Source organism: Medicago truncatula, chromosome 4, assembly GCF_003473485.1.
Source record: "Medicago truncatula cultivar Jemalong A17 chromosome 4, MtrunA17r5.0-ANR, whole genome shotgun sequence".
NCBI classification, from domain to species: domain Eukaryota; kingdom Viridiplantae; phylum Streptophyta; class Magnoliopsida; order Fabales; family Fabaceae; genus Medicago; species Medicago truncatula.
In genome coordinates this window covers 2,901,787-2,916,238 of record NC_053045.1, presented here as the reverse complement: position 1 = coordinate 2,916,238, position 14,452 = coordinate 2,901,787, and positions in this window count along the sequence as shown.

Genomic DNA, 14,452 nt, shown 5'->3' with positions numbered 1-14,452 from the left:
CCACTTCTGTCAAGTTCGAAGGTAGCTTACATTTCCGAAGGGTTCGTCCTTTCAAGGTTGTTTGTGAGCCTCTTAGCTTTATAACCTCTGAAGGTCATTTAAATGGAACATCTAATTGGGTTTTATTGAATGGTTTAACATGCAACTAGTTCTAAATGATTGATTTGATGAGGAGCGCTCGAAACTCTTTGTTTCCCCTTCTAATAGTCACTTTTTTATTGAGTGAAGTCATTTATGTGAGTCACACACTTTTTTCATAAATTCCTTATAAAATCGCTGCCGAATGGGATGTTACCCTCTACGTGTCAAACCCCAACTACGACTATCATCCTGTATCTTACGACACTGTTTCTATTGGTGTTAGTTACATCAACAAGAATAACCATAGCCTTCTTGCTACCACACTCTTAAACCCTTTCTCTCAAGGAAACATGGATGCGAATAAAAGAGTCCAATTCAACATGGATGTGAATAATGATGTGGTAGCAAACATTGCCGATAGTTGCTCTCGCGGAGCTGTTAACTTTGGGATTGTGGTGTCAACTTCTTTCAAGTACAAGGGCAGGTACGACCATTTCCGAAGGGTTCGTCATTTGAAGGTTGTTTGTGAGCCTCTTAGCTTTATAACCTCTGAAGGTCATTTAAATGGAACATCTAATTGGGTTTTAGTGCATGGTTTAACATGCCACTAGTTATCTTACTAGGAAATATAAACATGATGTATAGGATTGATCTATTAACAACAAATAAGAATTTAGATTATATTTTTATTTGAAGAAAATTTAGATTATATTTTTTTGTTATATTGTTATTTTCTTTGAAATAGATAATCAGGGTTAGTTTGATTTGTTATAAGTTGAATGTAAAAAAATTTATATTTTTACGTTTATTCAAAATCAAAATTTCTTAAAAAAGCATATAAAATTTCTCAAAAAGTATAAGCATGACAAAAAATACGTATGTCACCTTTGAAACTATCGAAAACTAAAATTGTTGAAAAATTATATAAAATCTCTCAAAATGGACATATGATTTTTATTTTAAATTTTTCTGGTTGAGCCACTAAACCATTTTGCGATGATTTTGATCTACCGAAAACTAAAATTTGTTGCAAAATTATTTAAAATCCCAAATGGATCTATGGTTGTTGATTTTTTTTAAAAAAAATATTTGGGTGGGTCGTGTCGTGTCCCACCCCATCCCATGAAGGGCTTTACCGCTGTCAAGAAGTAGACATCAAGAGGAAAATTGTTGGGAAGGTGAATCTGGGTACAGGTATTAGGAACTCCATTTCATGCGTGGGGGTGGAAATGCTTCAGGAAATTAAAAAGGAGTTTTGGTACACTCCTTAAGCTGGATGATCAAATCCAAGAGAGGTTGGATATAACTGGAATCCAAATGTTGGTCACCACTTGAAATAATCTTGATGAAGTAGTGGAGTTTGTTGGCCTATATGAGTTATGACGGTAACGGGGGAGCTAGGGGGTGAATAGCTTTTTCGATTAAAAAGGTTTGTGGAAGTGTGGTTTTCTAAAATCTCTTGGAAAATGATATGACTATTGAATTTATGCCATGATTTAAATGATAAAAGATAAACAATGCAATAAATACCAATTCAATATAACAAGAAATTCAATTACGAATTGTATTATGATTAATCAAGAATCAACTTACAAACTATAACTATCTCAAAGCAAACCTATTGATAAACACAAACACACAACTAGAAATATTAACAATTTGATACATGAATGGATTGAGTGTTTATAGATCTCAATGAAGAAGCAAATGAGATTAGATTTATACAAAGCATATAGGAAAGATGAACACCGAGATATAGAGGTTCCCCCTTTTTGTCCTCGCTAAGGGTACGTCATCTCTTCGTAGAAGAAAACTTCTATTCTACAGAATTCCACTATGATGATTTTTTTTACAAGATTATGATTACAAAGATTCTTTATATTTCTAATCTTCTATGCTAGGCAATAACACTAGATCTAATCTTCAAGCTCTCTTGAAATCTAACAGCCACAAGGTCTTCGAATTTCAAGCTTGCATGCAATTACCTTTGATATACCTCCGCTTTGATCCCCCTTGAACCTTGAACGCTTGAGAAACTACCCCCACAATTACCTTTTGAGGTGAAAAGTACCTCCTTTTGCTTTAGATCCTTGATCCACCACCAAAATTCTTAAAAGAAACCAAACTTACACGTCCCACAACACCCTAACAATCCTGATCTGAAACTTTACAAGAGTTCTTAGAAAAAGTGTTCATCCTATAAAGAAGTGCTTAATCACCTTCTTTTGCATGTTTTCTTTCAACAAACTTCAATTCATGAGCTTCAAATGTGCTTTGAAGATCTTCAATTTGACTTCTCTTAATTATTTTGTTTCCTCAATTGTCACAATTTATGTGATCAAATTGAAAATTCAAAGTACATAACACTTTCTTCATTATTACTACTTATGTCATTTCCTCCCCACAATTCTTCATTTGATTGGTGAGCGTCACCAATCTTGCGAAGTAATCAACAAATTTCTCTTCATTCATTATCTCCATCAATTCATGAAAAGCTTTATGTTTTACTTTCTTGACCTTTTCATCACCTCCATAGCTATTTAGTCGTCTTTTCAAACACATTTGCATCAACATATTGATGGATGAGAAACAACGCCTTATTGTCTTTCTTCTTTGCATCCTTGTGAGTATTTTCCTTTTAGCATATGATGGATATGCGTGAAGAGGCTCCACACCATTTGCAGCATGTTAGTATTCCCATTTCGAACCATATTATATTTCATTTATTAGTCCCTTGGTAAGGGATAATGCATTATGTATGCAGGGGCCGGGATTCGAACCCCAGGCACCTCACTATTTCACCTTTAAGGTGAATTTCTCCAGCCGCTAGGCTACTTGACAAAAAAAAAAAAAATTCATTTATTATTTGATCATTTTATAATATTATTTAAATTATTAATTAAATAAAATAGTTAAATCCCATTAAAATATGAACTATCCCACCACAATAAGTAAAATATTATACACTATAAAAAAAAAACTTCATTTCAATTACGTAGCATAGTAGAAAGCAGATAGACTGACATGTTAATCCCTGTAGCATAGTATATTAATGATGTTATTTTTGTTGGTTTAATACATTTGGGAGGTGATATCACTTGTCTATCCGTCATATTGTTGGTGTTATTAAAAAAGATAAGAATATTTATATTATATTTCCCTCAAAATTTATATTATATTTTTTACATTATTAGTGACATTGAAAAAGAAAATCTTGATTTATTGAGTTTGTTAAAATTTAAAAGTCATAAATATCTACAATTCTAATTTTAAGTAAAATTTAATTTTCATATAAAATATTGTTCATAATTTACACACGTTAGAGTCCATAATTTAATCAAAACTTCATATGTTATTTTTGTTGGTTTAATACATTTGGGAGGTGATATCATTTGTCTATCCATCATATTGTTGGTGTTATTAAAAAAGATAAGAATATTTATATTATATTTCCCTCAAAAAAAGAATTTATATTATATTTTTTATATTATTAGTGACATTGAAAAAGAAAATCTTGATTTATTGAGTTTGTTAAAATTTAAAAGTCATAAATATCTACAATTCTAATTTTAAGTAAAATTTAATTTTCATATAAAATATTGTTCATAATTTACACACGTTAGAGTCCATAATTTAATCAAAACTTCATATGTTATTTTTGTTGGTTTAATACATTTGGGTGGTGATATCACTTGTCTATCCATCATATTGTTGGTATTATTAAAAAAGATAAGAATATTTATATTATATTTCTCTTAAAAAAAGAATTTATATTATATTTGTTATATTATTGGTGACATTGAAAAAGAAAATCTTGATTTATTGAGTTTGTTAAAATTAAAAAGTCATAAATATCTTCAATTCTAATTTTAAGTAAAGTTATTTTTCATATAAAATATTGTTTATAATTTACACGCATTAGAGTCCATAATTTAATCAAAACTTCATAAAAATTATTGTTCGTAATTTATACGTATTAATGCAATAAGAAAACGGGAGAAACAAGCACAAAGTGCCCGACTAAATGCTATTCAATTTAATATTTTTATAGACAAAGTCGTTTATGTATAATTTAAAGTGAAAAAGTCATCGTAAAACCATGTACTCAAGGATGAGGATAACAATATCTTAAAAAAAAAATTGCTCCAACTAACTCCAGGAAATGTGTTAGGGACCTTCTCGTCTTTTTCATGATTAATAATTGATTAATTATTTGTGGTTTTATTAACACTTAATAATTAATTAACTGTTGGTTTATTAATTCACGTGAAAATGGAGCAATTATCTCATGTTTCTATTTTCGCTCATACTCTTTTCCGCGTACGAGTCCTTATTATTAGGAGTAAAACCGTTTCCTCATTATATATGGAGCATTGCTATTTATGAGAGTTTTTATTAAGAGTTGATCAAGAAAAGGTCTAAGCCAATTAAATTTGTTATTGGCCAAAAATCATGGGAGATAATGATGTGTAATTAATGAAAGGTGTTAAAAAAATACAGTGTCTTGAATTTTTGATACATTTTGTCACTATATCAAGCATTTCCCTTATATAAGAGATCTTCTCAGTTCTCCCTGATTTCCACTTAACAACGATTGAGGACTGCATTTTATGCCTTTCTGGAGAATTAGGGTTTATCTCTGCTTAGTGGCTATCACCTCTTTCCCACTTTCATTCTCTCTTTCTTTGTGATTTCAAGTTGCTCATTACGGAATATGGCTGAAGGTATTTCTTATATATTCGATAAATTTTGATGTTGTAAATTCTAAGGGCTATCAACATATGATATGATGTTTGTTCTTGATTTTGATTTTGATTTTGTTGTCAATGTTCTTGATTATATGCTTATATGAAAACATGCAAGTCTTATATGTTAATATTGATTTAATTCATATATTATGTACAAATGCAACCAGATGCTAGGTTTAGGGTTATAAACTATTATGCCTCTATGCATATGTAGGTTAACTTGGGAGAGAATATTTTGCAGTCGATCTCATCAGTACCCACTGGCCACTCATCTCTTTTTAATTTTTATATCTGATTCAAATTTTATCCTCCCCCTGAGATATACCTATAGTATATTACTTTGGTCTTTTATAAGTTTGGACTAGCCAATTTAGTCATCATAAATATATATTTTTTTTTCTAAAAAGAAAAGCCTGTTAAAAATATGTTATACAATATTTTTAATCGACATAGCTTTTTTTCAATTTGCAATATCAGGCAACAAAGGGACATGCGGCTGCATCGGCTTCATACTTTTTTTATTTTCTTTGTCTGTCTTGATAACTTTCATCGCAAGCCTGGGCCCTAGAACACCAAGGTTTCGAGTCGACTTGGCTACGATCAACTCACTTAATATAAACGGTTCTAAACTCACTGCCGAATGGGATATTACTCTCATTGTGTCAAACCCTAACGAAAATTTTCATCCTGTATCTTACGACACTGCTTCAATTGGTGTTAATTACAACAACAAGAATAACCAAAGCCTTCTTGCTACCACACTTTTAAATCCTTTCTCTCAAGGAAACTATCACAAAGTCGATAAAAGAGTCCAATTCAACATGGATGTGAATAATGATGTAGCAAAGAACATTGCTGATAGTTGCTCTCGTGGAGCTGTTAATTTTGGGATTGTGTTGTCAACTCCTTTTAAGTACAAGGGCATATACGACCATTTCCGAAGGATTCGTCATTTGAAGGTTGTTTGTGAGCCTCTTAGCTTTATAACCTCTAAAGGTCATTTAAATGGAACATCTAATTGGGCTTTACTACGCGGTGTAAGATGCCACTAGTTAACCCTACTAGGAAATAGAAGCATATGCATGTTTACCTTTGATTTAGTAACTATTGATGTTATAGTCTAGGAGAGTACTATTTTCGTTTTTAATTTTAGTATTTTAAGAATATATCAACACTATTAAATAATAATTTGATTATGGATTTAATTATTAAAAACATATCATTATGTTGTTAATTTATATTATTTTTATGTTTTGCCTTTTCCCTAATAGTCTTTCTTGTAAAAACACAATTTATCATTATGTTTTATTTAAGTATCATTATGCAAAACCCTAATCTGTCAAATTTAGTAAATTACAGTGCTTGACATATACATATATTTTTAGTTTGAAGTAATTTTTCAAAGCTTCTTAGCCCGGCTCTAAATAACTCGCTACCCATTTAGGCTAATTCAGATGAGCAATGGGTAACCCCACACACACACACACATATTTCCTTTGATTTATACAATTTATATAAATTCCTAAGAAAATTGATAATAATATTTTAAATAAAACGTCAATAAATAAATACACAAAAATAAAAGCAATTTTCTCCCTAACAAAAAAAAAACGTAATTTTCTGGTTGCTTATAATTTCAATAGCTGACACATACAAATCTAACAATTTCATATATGCAATCTATCTAAAACTGTTCTCATTGGTCGGTTCTAGTTTGAAAGGTGTCGATGGTAATGTTTAGAATTGCTATTTTGGTACGAGAAAGTTTTCAAATCTATTAAGAATAATACCTATAAGAAAATTTGAATTGGAAGATGATTTTATCCTATATAAGTGAGATAGGTGGAGGAACAAATTTGGGTTTGTCAGTTTATAGAGGTGGAAAATATGGTGAAGCTTAAGGAGAAATTGGATATAACTTGGTACGACAGCTATAAACTCCGAGTTAATCTTCCATATGTCTGAAAGAGGAGAATGAGCTAAACTACGAGAAAAGTTAAAGAGATGTTTGAAATTTACATGTCACTTTTGAAACCGTCGAAAACTAAAATCGTTGAAAAATTGTATAAAATCTCTCAAAATAGACATATAATTTTTATTTTTATTTTAAAATTTTTCTAGTTGGGCCACTATACCATTTTGCAAGGACTTTGATCTACCGAAAACTAAAATTGTTGCAAAAATGTTTAAAATCCCACAAAATGGAGATATGGTTGTTGATTTTAAAAAAAAATATATTTGGGTGGGTCGTATCCCACCCCAACCCATGAAGGGCTTCGCCGTTGTCAAGAAGTAGACAACATGAGAAAAACTGTGGGGAAGGCGAATCTGGGTGTACATGTATTAGGAACTCCATTTCACGTGCGGGGTAGGAAATTAAATGCTTCAAGAAATAAAAATGGAGCTTTGGTACACTCCTCAAGCTAGATGATCAAATCCAAGAGAGGTTGGATATGACATGGATCCAAATCTCAGTTACCACTTGAAATCATCTTGATGAAGTAGTGGAGTTTGTTGGCTTGTATGAGTTATGACGCGGGGGAGGGGGGGTGTTTGGGTGGGCAGGTGAAAGCTTTTTCGATTAAAAGGTCTGCAAAAGTGTAGTTTCTTGAAATCGAATGATAAAAGCTAAACAATATGCAACAATACCAATTCAATATGAACAAGAAATTCAACTATGAATTGTATTATGATTAATCAAGAGCCAATACGCTAATCAACTTACAAAACTATAACTATCTCAAACCAAACCTGATAAACACAAAAGCACACAACTAAAAATATTAACAACTTGATATATGAATGGATTATTGACAAGTTAATTGCCAAGAGGAATTGTGTGTTTATAGATCTCAATCAAGAAGCTCTCTTGAAATCGGACAGCCACAAGGTCTTCGAATATCAAGCTAGCATGCAATTACCTTGTTATGACTATACTCTTTCTTGGAGCAAAATGCTTGAAGTTTTATTTCATTTTCCCTTTACGGTTAAATAGATGAATGAAAAATCTAATTTTGTAGTATATGTATAACTAATAAGTTCTTGTAGCAAACGGACTATAGCTTAATGTTTTCTACTAGAGTCAGAAAGAATTAAGTTGATGAACATATATGTGAGATTATATGGAACTGGTATAATAATAAGAGGAATAAGATCTCCTAAAAGATTATATTGTCATGTGCATGATAATGTGTTATTATTTTATTTTGCGGTTGCCTTAGTGGTGGGTTGATATCATATTATTTTGTGGTGCTTAAGTGGTGGGATTTAGGATTCATTTTCATGATCATGCATGGCATATGCATTTGTGTGGTGCCTTAGTGGAGGGTTATTCCTGTGTGGTGCCTTAGTGGCGGGTTATATCCGAATCATTTAGTATTTAAGAGCATGCATTTTACACATGATTGCATTGCATTGTGTCTGTTATACATCGGTGTGTTATACATATGTGTTGATAAGTGATTAAACTATTATGATGCAAAAGAAATGTGTATGAACTTTACTTAAAAGCATATGATTTGAATGTATTTTTCTTATTTCTTTTTGATTGAGAAGTTTAGATACTATCTATTTTATGGCATTCTTGTGCTTTGAGTATGAACCAATTTGGATAAGGAAATTGACCCTTACACACTAATATTTTAGGTATCAAAGAAGACATGGTGTATGCTTTGGTGTTTTTGCTTGAAGCGCGTACGAGGACGAAATTGGGTTTTTATTGAATTTTAATATTAGAAGTAATTTTGAAGGATAGTAGTTTAAGAATTTTTAATTAAATTATGTAATAATTTTGTATAGATTTTGCTAAGAATTTATTATTGATGATAAAATAAAATAGTAGCGTTTTTTTTAGAAAAATGAAAATGAATTAGACGTAATGTCTTGATCAAAATTCGAAGCGTTACAAATTTTTTTAAAACTCATGACTATGTACAAATATCAACATTAATGTAGAGTTTCTATTTAAAACTTTTTTTGTTTACTTAATATGTCAAAAACTGTTAAACATTTTATGTTCTTACATACCAGGATTTTATGTGCTTACAAATGCGGAAGAATATTTTTGTGTACTGATATGATAAAATTTTGAAAACTCGTAATTTTCAATATATCAACATTAATGCGGTGTTTCTATTACTCCCTCCGTTTCAAAATACATGTCCAATTTTTACAATGTGCACTATTCACTTGACTTACTTTGACCATATTTTTTAACTAATATATAAATACAAATATTAGCATGTAAGATGTTTGATTTGTCTCGACAAATATTTTCGAAATATTAAATTTTTATAATTTTTTACTTTAGAAAATTAAAGATATTAACAGTCAAAATTATGCATTGACATATGTGAAGTGGTTGACTTGGACATGTATTTTGAAACGGAGGGAGTAATTTTTTAATTTATATGTTAATTAATGAGATCAAAAGAGATGAAAATAAACCGTTTTTCTATATCTATGACATACGATAATTAACTTGCATAATGCTCTTAGTAAGAGATTGGTTTCCACTGTAGATGACTATCTGCAATCATTGGAACTTTCCTCCACAACTAATTTAGCTTTTTACTTCTTTACCTAAAATTTTGAATCTTGTCATTATTCTTTGGAGGATAAACTTGATTAGCTTTTATGGAAACATTCAAATTCCGATGACTTGCAGTTGAATGAAATATTATTTTTTGGAGATTGATGCATGGAAAGATCTCCACTTATGAGAATTTGGCAATGAGAGGGTGCCAGATGCTCTCGTTGTCAATAATGTAGAAAGTTCTTGTTATACATTACATTCCTTTTCATTGACATAGCTTTTTTTCTTTTTCTATCAGATAACACATGCGTCGACTGCATCGGGTTACTCTTCCTTTTCATTTTTAATTGCACTTCTGTTATTTTCTTGGTAGATTTAATTGTAAGCTTGGGCCCTAGTACTCCAATGTTTGGAGTCGACTTAGCTTCCATCAAGTCACTTAATATAAACTGTTCTAAACTCACTGCCGAATGGGATATTACCCTCTTCGTGTCAAACCCCAACTACGACTATCATCGTGTATCTTACAACACTGTTTCTATTGGTGTTCATTACAGCAACAAGAATAACCAAAGCCTTCTTGCTACCACACTCTTAAACCCTTTCTCTCAAATAAACAATCACAAAGACAATAAAAGAGTCCAATTCAACATGGATGTGAATAATGATATAGCAATGAACATTGCCGATAGTTGCTCTCGCGGAGCTGTTGATTTTGGGATTGTGTTGTCAACTTCTTTCAAGTATAAGGGCAGGTACGACCATTTTCGAAGGGTTCGTCATTTGAAGGTTGTTTGTGAGCCTCTTAGCTTTATAACCTCTAAAGGTCATTTAAATGGAACATCTAATTGGGTTTTATTGCATGGTTTAACATGCCACTAGATAGCTTACTAGGAAATAAAAAGCATGCATGTTTACTTTTTTTTTGCATTTGATTGATTAGTAACAATTTAGGATGGATAATATAAATCTACTTAGATCGACTGATTAACTATGGATGTTATAGCCTAGGAGAGTATTTTCGTTTTTAATTTTGGTATTTTAAAAATATATCATCACTATTAAATAATAATTCGTTGGTGGATTTAGTTATTAAAAATATATCATTATGTTTTTTTTAAGGAATATCATTATGTTTTTTATTTATATTTATGTTTGGCCTTTTCCCAATATAGTCTTTCTATTTAAAACTGTTCTCATTTTCTATTTAAAAGGTGTCGATGGTAATGTTTAGAATTAGTTTTTTGGTACAAGAAAGTTTTAAAATCTATTAAGAATAATACCTATAAGAAAAATTGAATTGGAAGATGTTTTAATCCTATATAAGTGTGATAGGTGGCTTTGTAGAGGTGGTAAATATGGTGAAGCTTAGAGAGAAAGTGGAGAATGAGCTAAACATGAACGGAAAATGCAACATGGGAGATGGCATTTGTAAGGTGGAAATCATATTTATGTGTGGTGAGATGGGAGCTAATAAACGGAGCTCTGCGAGAAAAGGGTTACAATTGAGAGATGCGAACGAGGCAGATAACATGCATTTGACCACAATTGAGAGATGGAGGGCAAAATTTAAGTGAGAGAGAGAGAGAGAGAGAGAGAGAGAGAGAGAGAGAGAGAGAGAGAGGGGTTTAGAGGGTAATCCAAAATAACAAAAGATGGGGGAATTCATATTTTGTGGATATCAAGAAGTAGTGACGGAGTCGGAAAAAAAAATATTTATGTGGACTACTAAACTAAATTATAATATAAAAATATAAAATTAAGGTTGTAATAAGCGTTAAACACGAAATTGAAGTGATGAAGTTTGACTAAAATATTTAGGTTGACACTTTCAAAAAATAAATTACATATTTTACTACCACTATATAAATTAAGAAATTACTTTTTTTATAGTACAACTGTTTATTGGAAAAAAATTTAGTTGAGAGAACAATATTCGATTAAAAGGTTTGCGAAAGTGTGATTTTCTAAAATCTTTTGGAAGATTATTTGACTGTTGAATTTATGCCCACCGTTAAAATGATAAAAGCTAAACAATGCAATAATACCAATTCAATATGAACAAGAAATTCAACTATGAATTGTATTATGATTAATCAAGAGTCAATACACTAATCAACTTACAAAATTATAACTATCTCAAACCAAACCTATTGATAAACACACAACTAGAAATATTAACAACTTGATATATGGATGGATTAAACAATTTAATTACCAAGATGAATTGTGATTGAATAGAGTGTTTATGGATCTCAATCAAGTAGCAACTAAGATTAGATTTATACAAAGTAATCAATCACTATCATATGATTACTAAAACATTCAATAATTTCATGTATCCAGATAAAGTGGTGAAAGTAAAAGGATAAGGGAAGAAGAACACCGAGGTTTATAGAGGTTTCCCTTTTTCGACCTCACTAGAGGTACGTCCTCTCTTCGTAGAAGAAAACATCAATTCTACATACTTCCACTATGATGATTTTTCTTTACAAAAGTATGATTACAAAGATTCTTTCGATTCCTAATCTTCTATGCTAGGCAATCACACTAGATCCAATCTTCAAGCTCTCTTGAAATCCGAATCTAAAGCTTGCATGCAATTACCGTCATTATCTATAATTAACTGTCTGTAACATAAGTACATTTTCATTTGTCTAATCTTTTTTATTTATCTATTCTACGTTAATTAAAATGCTCAATTCTCTTCACATATTCTAATTTTTAATATATAGTTCAAAACAATTAATAGATCAGGGCTATGAATATATAATAAATAGGGTTAATTACCTTTTTACTCCCTATACATATTCATACTTTTGTTTTTAGTCCGTTGAAAATAAAATCTAGCATTTTACTTGTAACGCCCTAATTGTTATTTAATTATTTTTAGTTGATTTTAAGTCTTTTATATGATTTATGTTGATTTTGTGGTGTGGTGTATTTTATTAAATGGTTATTTTCATTATTTAATAGAATAAGTGGAGAAATAGAATCATTTTGGAGTGTGGGAGTTAATTAGGATTTAATAAAAATTAAGGGAGTTTAATGAAATAAAGGGGGAGTTATAGTTTTGGGAGTTAGGAAAAGAAAAGGTCAGAAGCAGTTTTACGTGAAACAAGTTTTGGGAGAGAAAACCAAGCCAAGGGGAGAACTAGAGCGAGAGGGGATCGATTTTGCTGTAGCTTTGTTTGTGCAATTGAATTCAGGTAAGGGTGAGACTATCTCTCAATGATAATGGTTATATAATTCTGATTTTGGTTTAGCATAGTTCTAGTTGAAATTGGGAATTGGGGGTTAGATTTTTGGAGTATGATTCTTGGATTGAAAAGTGTAGAAACCATGGCAATTGTGTTAAGAATCGATGTTCAGATTGTAGAATAAACATAGGTTGAGTTTCCTATCAAATTTGGGGTTTGGGTGGATGAAAAATTGGGTTTTTGGATGAAAACTGGTATGTTCCCGTAGAGTTGTTCGTCGCAACTCGCCTCGCGATCTGCACAGTGACAGCATCACCTGTTTCGCGTTCTTGCGTCTTTTTCACATGTTTCTGTTTCGAATTGGTCTTTGGTGTAAACATGAAAGTTGTAGATAATTTTGTTAGCTTTCCAATGGCTTTAATTTGACTCGAAAATGATTTTTGGTTTATGAGATATGATGAAAATACTCCAAGGAGGTCTTAGTGAATTTTTATGAATTTCAGCACAACTTTGTCAGAATTTGAAATGAAAATTGGTATTGATTGGTACAGAATTGGTCTTAGGTGTAAACACGAAAGTTGTAGGTATGGATGTTAGCTTTCTAATGCCGTTGGTTTGACTTCAAAAGGATTTATAGAACTTGAGTTATGGTCAAATTACTGCACGTAGGTCACAGTGAAGAATTGTTTATGATTGATGAATTAATATATGTATCTATATATTTGTGAATACGATATTGTCAATGATTGATGAAGTGTTATATGTATATATGATTTTTTAAGATGATGATTACCATTTGATGTTGTTATATCTTGAGATTGTTTGTGTGCTGCCGTGTTACTGGTTATTATTGATTAAGATGCATCTGTTGGTTAATGTTGTGGGAAATGTTGGTTAATATTTGATTAAAGTGGACAAATCATATATCTGATGTGAAATTATGTAAGGGTGATGATATTGGTGTATCGATATACATTGTTTATTATGATATGGTGGGTGAATATATATGTTGTTGTGAATGTGTTGATGAATTTTGCTATTAAGAGTCGTTGTGTCATAGTTGACTATGAGGTGGAGTATGTCATAATTAATTATGTACATTGTTTGTTGTCGTTGCTGTTGTTGAGTTTAGTGAATTTGGAGATGATTGAGTATGAAACCAAGTGAACATATACTATGTTGAATGAACTTGATGCATTAGTTTGATTATTATTAATTGTACATTTTTCTGGAATGGTTGGACTGGTTTGTGATGATTTTGCTGTTGACGGTGATGTATGCTTTCATTTAATTAAAAACCATACATGTTGTTGAATTCTGAAGTCGTAAGTCATATGTACATATATGCATTAGTTGAGTTGTATGTAGATATACACAAGTGGGTCAGTTGCATAAGCATAAAAGCGGTGAGAGCCTCGGTCCTGGAACGCCTTGTCGTTCAAAGCGGTGGAACACTATGTTGTTCAAAGCGGTGTTAGTGGTGAGGACGCATGTCTTGATAAAAGAATGCTTTAACCATTCTATAGCAGGGAGGGCTCTGGCCCTGATATGGTACCATATGCATTGTAGAGGAGTCTTAGTGGAGTTGTGGAGTATGTATGCATGGTCAAGTTGTATGTAGATATACACAAGTAGGTCCATTGCATATGCATAAACAGCGGAGAGGACTCATGTCCTGGAGCACTAGTTGTTCAGAGCGGTGAGGGCTTCGGTCCTGATGAATGCTTTAACCATTCAAAAGCGGTGAGGGCTTCGGTCCTGTTTGGTACCACATGCATAATTGCATATTTTGAGGAGTCTTAGTGATGTTGTCATGTCATGCATGAGTCTTAGTTGTTGGTTGTAGTTGCCACATTGATGATGATGATGTTGTTGATAAATATATACAT